This window comes from Eurosta solidaginis, chromosome 2, assembly GCF_040869045.1.
Source record: "Eurosta solidaginis isolate ZX-2024a chromosome 2, ASM4086904v1, whole genome shotgun sequence".
NCBI lineage: Eukaryota > Metazoa > Arthropoda > Insecta > Diptera > Tephritidae > Eurosta > Eurosta solidaginis.
In genome coordinates, this window is record NC_090320.1 from 150,268,944 (window position 1) to 150,277,452 (window position 8,509).

Genomic DNA, 8,509 nt, shown 5'->3' on the forward strand with positions numbered 1-8,509 from the left:
TATCGCAAGGGGGGCCGGCATGTTTAGGCAGGATGCCTAACTTTTCCGCATCTGATTGCGACCCCCCCCATGCAACTCTGCAAATCGATACTCGATACTCGAATTAATTTATAACCACCCACACCATCACCCTCATGCATGTGCATGCATGTACATGCACGTGTATGTGTGCTTTTAGTCAGCACTCATGCATATGCATGTCGGGGTTGATGTGTGGGTGCCTTTCCCCTCCAAAACGGAGGATTTTGCGGGTCAACGGTTGTAGCTTGCTATACGACCGGCCTCTTTGATTTCAACAGCCAACCAGTTAACATCTGCCGCCAGCGATCTCTGCCGTATTTCTGCGTTTATTCAGGTAATATTGTAACTATTGCTAGTTTTACATTTACCCAATAAATCACATATATTATAACGAGAAATCTCGTATTCTCTTATTTTTATTTCCACCCGCCATATTCCCATTGAGATCGACCCGGTGCGCCTACCTCTCCGGGATTAGACGCACAGCGGCCGACCAGCAATGATAAAAAACAAAAGTAATAACAGAAGGTTATGCAGGTTAAATTATCATATTAAATATAGAGGAGTAAATTAATAAAGTATCTAAAATAAACAAATAATTAAATGCAATAATAAAACAATGCTCACACTCATACATATTGATGGCGAAAACTCAAGAAGTATAATGGTTTCCACTACAGTGCTCATAAAGAACATTTTTAAAGTTGCTTTTATTTAGACTACTGCGAATGGATACTGGAATAAAGTTCCAAAGGCGAATAGAATTGACAAATAATAGCCGTCCAGATGTTAGATAGTTATAAGTTGGTACTATTAGGTCGTTGATCCGAGCATACCTGGGGAAAATTAGCTTATCATATAGGTAACTAGGCTCTTTATACATGATAAGTCGACAAAGGAAAATGCAGTTTCTAGCTTTCAGATATTCGGAGACTTCACAGCCCAGTAGACGCGCTCTCTCCAGCTGGATACATGATCAAATCTAGCTAAGCGGAATACATAACGTGTAACATGATTAAATGCTACATCAATTTTATGAGCAGACTGGGAGCTCAGTTTACTGTATACTAGCTCTGAGTAGCATATGATCGGCATAATTAATTGAATTGGAAGTTTTCTTCTAACATTGAGAGGAGTATAAATACGTAAGTTTCTTAAGATATACAGACCAATTCTATATATTCTCGCGGAATTTTGTTCTCGCGGATTTTTTATTCCCGCGGAAAAATTCCTCCAATTCTTTTCTGCTAGGGAGAAGAATAATTGGGGAAAAAGAATTTCGAATTTTCGAAGTCAGCTGTTTTGTCAATTGAAATTTCGTTGCGCATTTCTTATTTTGTTTCAAAAATTGTAAAGTTTAATTATTGTTGCCAATTTGTTTGAAATTAAGAAATAAGGTATAAACAATGCACATTATTGCATTTCATGTGGTATTCACTGAAATGGTAATGAATTGGTGCCACAGCAACATCAACAGAGGAGCATAAGAAGAAGACCGGCGGGATAACACAAATCCGCCGGAGTTGCCTGCATTCATTCTGCAAAGCAATTTTCTGGCGGCCAAGTCGAGTTGAGTTCGCCTTTCACCATATGCCAAAATCTATTTAAGCCTTCTTAAAAAATCCTTGCGCAATTTCTGGATGGCTGCATCAAATATGCGCAGAGCTCTTCCGTTGCTTATGATATATTTTTCCACTTTAAAGAATATTGTGGTTGTTGTTGGTGTTGTATTAACAGTGAGAATATTGTGGTAGAATGTAAATACATATTTTAGCAGAAATTTGTGCAAATAAGTGTTCTTTCTTAAAATAACCAATTTCCTTTAACTATTTTGATGCATTCCCTTTAATTTAACTAGTGAAAAAACTCCTATGAAATGTCAGAAAAATCTCCCCCTCCCTCACATTCATAATACCTACTTTTCCCCCATAACCGGTTTCCGCTTTTTCGAACATTGTTCAGAATAGAAGGAAAGGGAGAAGTGAAAAAACTCACAAGGAATTTTTATTTAGAATACGAGGAATGGGAGAAGGGAAAAAACTCGCACGAGTTCACATGATCATCACAGGTCAGTGTGGTATTAATAACAAAGCCAAGATGTCACTTTGACACGAGTCAAGAGTTTGAGACATTTACTGGCGACGCGTAAGGGTGGAATACTTGAGAAATTTATTCGTTTTTTAGATATAGACAACACGTACGATTTCTCACTGTTCAAACATAAGTCATTTTTCCTAGCCCAATCAACTATGGATGCCAAGTCATTATTCAATCTTGAGCATAAAGCATTTGTCCCCTCATGATTTTCCGATAAATATAGTTGGACATCATCAGCAATTGCATGCATATGAACATGCTGGCATGCATTAAATAAGTCATTAATAAAAATACTAAATAATAGTGGACCCAAGATGGAACCTTGGGGTACCCAATAGTGGTTTTAGACCTGGAGTTTCGGAGCCAATTTTGACACGCTGGGATCTACCCGCCAGATAACTTTGCATGAGCCGCACTGCGTAGTCACCAAAACCAAAATAATTTTTTAATTTTAGGCACAGGAAGTCATGGTTTACAGAGTCAAAGGCTTTTGAGAAGTCAAGAAGGCATAATAAAGTTAATTGGTTTTTGTCAAAGGGTGCCCTGATGTCGTCTAAAATTTTTACGATAGCCGTGGAGCCACTGTGCTTTGACCGGAAGCCTGACTGGAATGGTCATAGCAGGCTATGTTTGCTAACGTGGTCTTGAATTTGTTCCGACAATATCTCAAAGACTTTCGAAAGTGCTGGCAAAATGCTAATAGGCCGGAAGTCCTTAGGACAATCCGCAAACTAAATTTTTGCAATGGGTATAACCGTGGCAACCTTCCACATATCAGAGAAACAAGAGGTGGTAGCACTCCCCAAAGGCTTCGGGGAGCAACCTTATTGCTACAACAACACCAACAACAACAACAACACCAACAACAACAACAACACCAACAACAACAACAACAACAACTGTTGTTGATAATATGTGTCAATGTAGGAACAATGTACGCGGCTATTAATTTAACAAATTTGATCGGTATATTGTCCTCACCGATTGCATTCGACCTTATTTTATTTATGCATCTCGCCACATCAAGTTCCCAAACAGCTGTAAACTCGAAGGCATGACAAACAGGAACCATATATAAGGGACGGGTTGTGAAACAGGTATTAACACAAGGCGGGTTAACACCCGATTCACAAAATCTGCATTAAGGTCTTCAGGATTAAGAGAACAGTCAGAGCTCTCACTCACATGCACGGGAAGGTTTTTCAAATTACGTAACAAAACATGATTAGTTAACGATACATCCAACATTTTACTGTAATACTTGCATTTTTCTCTCCTTATAAAGGCTGTGGTCTCATTTCGTGTATGTTTGTATGCACGCCAATTTGCGTCGCTTCGGTTTTTTTTTCAAGAGGGAATAAAGCTTATTGCGCTTCATGATCATAGCATGGACGGATTTATTAAACCAAGGACAAGAGGAAGATCTGATGCAATATACCCGAGAAGGAACGTGAGTTGTATAGCGGTTTAAAATAATTTCATTCAAGATTATCAGCTTTTCATGACCCGTACTCAAACTCAAACAAGCAGACCAATTTATGCTGGAGATGTCTCCAAACAAGTTATTTACGTCCAGTCGACGATAATCTGGTGAAATGGATGGACTAGCTGCTACACTGCGGTTATCGAGCACTACATCGAATAAACAGAACATTAGATCATGGTCTGAGATAAAGCATAATTGGCCAAACTTTAAGACTTCAGACGTATCGGACACAATGAAATAGTCAAGAAGGCTGGGGCAGCAGTTCTGTCCATACCTTTTTGGTACGCACACATTAACCACTTCAAGACCAACACTTGAAACATCGTCTATCAAACGGCAGGTATACGAGTCACTACATAAGAGATTAACATTAAAATCTCCACAGATAATTATATCAGTGTAATCAACAGCAACCGAGGACAACATTGTAAAATACTCCTTCACGCTACAAGATTTATTAGGGTTGTAGACGCACGACAAAAGGACTTTGGTATAGAGTTCAAGAAATGTACTTCCCAAAAATGGACGTGCGCTTGCACGTCGCAACGCACTCCACGTAAAGATTTCCAACACCAAACACAGTATTTCAAATTAATTTTCAATACCTTTATTTATGTTCGGTTTTAGTTTCTTTTTGGTACAATAAATGTTCTATAGTTTACTTTACACTGTATTTGTTAAATTACTTTGTATTTAAAGAATATTTTATCTTCGCCCACACTCACTTCGTGTTGCTTCCAATGTCCAAATTTTAATGTTGGCCGGTCTTTTTCTGCCGAGCCGAGTTGCTCTGTTTCCAAGTTGTTCCAACACCTGTTGTCCGTTCACAGTAGACAACGGGTGTTGCAGCAATTTGGAAACAGGGTGAAATTTGTATTATTAGTTAAGGTTGCTGTTACATCATCCTTTTTGGGGAAAAGAAGAATTGACAAAGTGATCAGTTTTGTCACAATCTTCCTTGGCCATAAACTTATAAAAATTGTTGCGAACAAACGAATATATATTTATATTAGGGTGTACCTCCCCTTTTTAATTCGTTGGTTCGGAACCATTTTTATTACTAATTGAAAAAGATTTTATACACTGAATACTCAAATTGTAGTTACATTTTGTAGTTTATTGTAACTTCAATGAAAGCTATAAATATTAATAATATTTTCATTTACGACAAAATATGTTGAATGTTTCTTTTTTTTAAATATTGGTGTTTTATATATTCAATTTAAAGTTTTACATTTCTATTACATATTAAATATGTATTTTTTTGTGTTATAAACAATTTTTATGAAATAGGTTTTTTGAATATACAAAATTTGTGTTATTTTCTCTTTTTTTTTTTTTGTTTTAACAGTTTTTTTTTTGAGCTTTCGTGGCTGCTTAAATGCTAGTACTAAAAAAATTTTGGATTTGTTTTTCAATCAAATTTAAAGTAAAAGTATTGAAGGAATGTTAGTTTACTTAGGCGGTTTTTATGTACTACTTTTTTTGTTTTTAACTTCATCGAAAAAAGTTACGTTGGGTTCATTAATTTTGGTTATAATAAACGAACCTTGATAAATATTTTCGTGTTTATGATGTGGTTCTTTTTGTAAAAGTACTTTATCTCCGATTTTTACAATTAAAGGCGTGCCGTTTTATCGTACAGATTTTTACTTTGTAATTTATTTTTATTACTTAGATTCTGTGCCATTTTGTGCGTTTTCTGCATCCTAAACTTAACTTCTTTGGCATAGTTTTCGACGTTATAAATTGGGTCAATTGTTTCTTTTGTCAATTAATTAGGCAAAAGTTGCCTTTTTCCCAAAAACTAACTCGAAAGTAGAAAACTGATTGTCGAAAACTGTGCTACTCGTAGTATTGGTTTACTTACGTAGTACTGGTTTTATGCGGCCAAAATTATTTTAACTGCTACAACTATTCTAAATGACATAATTGGTAATAAAAATCAACTTTCTGTTAAAATTTTAAATATTTAATAAAGAAAATACCTTATTATGTACAGTTGCGAACAAAAAAATAGTAGCGAAATTCTAAAGCTAATAAAAATTAACTTCCTGTTATAGTTTTAAATATTTAGTTTATTTTAAATACTATTGTTATTCATTACTCCAGATCCTCATTGTCCGAATATTCTTATAAAGCGGAGTCAGGTTTAGTGTCTAAAAGCATATCTAAAGATTCCGGGGAAAGCGATTTAGACACTTTCTTTTTCCTTCTTCGTCTTGTACTTACACTGCTAATGAGAGGATCAGAGCTCAATAATAGTCTATTATATATGTCGCGGTTACACTGCTCGCGGGAAAATTCTCTTGTGTAATCTTCGCGGTACTTGCGAAAGTGCATATTTCGAGCTTCTTGAGCCTCCTCCGACAACTGGCCTATTGGAAGAAGTGCATTTTCTATTATTGCAGCACCATGTATGAGCACTTTGTGCAGAGTAGGAGTCATCGGGTGCCAAGAATAATGTTTTACATATAATTTGGCGGTATCCAGGGCATACTCATCATATTTCTTAACGTCAATAATGTATCCACTGGAAATAGTTTCTAAAATTGCTTTCAGTCTGTAAATTAAATCGAAGTTCACACCAGTTATATCGGAAGCCAATTGGGGGTTCTCAAAAAATCTACGGCTGGTGTTTCCATCATTTGTATTACCGTAGTTGGGCTTGGGCATGTCAATGAGTAACCCGGTCTCATTTTTAAATCTGTCTTGGATTTTTTTTTTAGCGGCCACTTCCAAGTCTTTTTCTTCAATGGTTTTTCTCTGTCTGTATTTTTTAACTTTTAATTTATAGGCCAAGTGCAAAACACTCTCAAAAATTCTGATTCTGGCATGCAGCACAGATATTCCGAAGTCCAAAGTTTCAGGATTAACATCATATTTTTGCTTAGATCGTTAAAGTCTTTTGATGTGGTTTTACAAATAAAGCATTGATTGGTAGACTTAGTGTCCGTTGCAGCATTACAAACCTTGCCATCAATCATAGTCATCTTGAAAATGTGCTTGTAGGTAAATTTATTTTCATTTATTTCGATTTTGGTAGGAGTCAAATTTTTTATCGATTCTTCCACGTATTTGATTTCTTCTTTGGTCATATCATAGTTTTCTTTCAGAAATCTGAATCTTATCGGCCGACGAAACCGGGATGATGGAGAAGGATTCTCCCAAATAACTGTTTTGTTATTTTTGCCATAATCACCCTTATTGTCATTGTCGTCGTCATCACTGAACGACGACGACTCACGACGACATGTTAAATGCCATGGTCGTTTTCGATAACTATTGACGACTATGGACACATGTTTGGTATTGGCTAAGCAAATTTGCTGTCGTCGTCGCGCTCACACGACACCATTTGTGTCGACGCTGTTTTTACTGACGACAGAAGGAAAATTTGTAAGTAAAATATTTCTTTTTTAGTTAATTAAATATACAAATATGTAATATGCATTGTTTTTTTAGATATTCAAAATGAAAATAACTAATGCGCGAGGTTCTTGTAGCTGTGCTAGAAAAAATCGGAATTATTTCTGATTTTTTTTTCTATTGAGTCTAATGCCCCTATTGCCGTTTACAACTCAACTTAGTTGGGTTGTAATTAAAACAACTCAACTTTAAGACAACTCAACTCCTGTTTGGTATTACGAATTACAACTTATTTCAGTTGAAATTGAATTGAGTTGCCAACTTCAGAAAGTGATGATTTGACAGATAAATAAACAGCTGATCAATTTGTGGCAGAAATTTAAGCATTTTCAAATGTGTTTTTTTTATTAATATTATATGAAATCTATTTTATAATGACAAAAATGTTGGCGATTGACATTTCGCGAATACGGAAAACATTCGCGTGATCTTTCCAATCCCTTGGAACTACCAAGCACCAAGTAAGAAAATGTTTAAGTGACAAACAAATAATGAGTTTCATATGAAGTTATTTTGCAGATTTGAAAGGGAGCATTTTACTCAGTACTAAACAAAATTAAGGACCATTTCCGCATACGCGTTCGTATTTTAAAATTATGCGCCATACTCCGATTCCTTGCTGACGGCAGCTATCAAATATGATGTGGAAATGATTTTGGTGTTGGACTGGTTTTAGATATTATTGAGGAGAATATTTGTGCGAAGTAGATTAAAACCCAAACAGAAAAAACTGTATTTTACTCAAATAGGATTCCCAGGAGTAGTGATAAGTATCAATGGGACTCGCATAATTATTTCACCTATTTTGGCTGCATCCGAACTGCGGCCAGCCTCGTCCAACTAAAGTCAAAAAGTTATTCAATGTAATTCGTTTAAACGTTGTTTTTTCTAGAAATATGTACAACATTGTTGATTATTGTTTGATTAAAAAAGGTTTAACTACCGGCTTTAAATGTTTTGCTTTTTTTTTGGTAACGTTTTATAAGCCCGTGCACCATCTAACTCTTATCAAAGGTGGTATCAAAAGACGGGTTTCCATCTTCGTTTTTAGGATTCGAGAGCGGAAATTAAAAATTTTATTTCTTTTGAAAGATATTTACAAAGACCCACAAAATGGCCCGAGAGGGTACGAGGCCCGTTCCACAGTTTTTTTTGCACAGAACATCGTTCTGCGTTGACGGCCTTTGGCCGCGATTCGTAAAAATAACTCTGGTTGGGTCCAACACCTTTCTGCATAGGTATGTACAAAAAATCTGGCAAAATACAACCACATGAAATTAGATTTTATTAGAAATAAAATTTTTAATTTTTGTGGTAATTCTTTACGACAGCATGACACTGCTAATACGTGTCCAAAAATATCGAGAGAGGTATTAAACGATGCGTCTTGGCATCAGTATTAATAATCCGAAGGCTGAAAATAAAAATTTTAACTCCTTCAAAAGATATTAAACAAAAACCGAAAAAAGACAACAA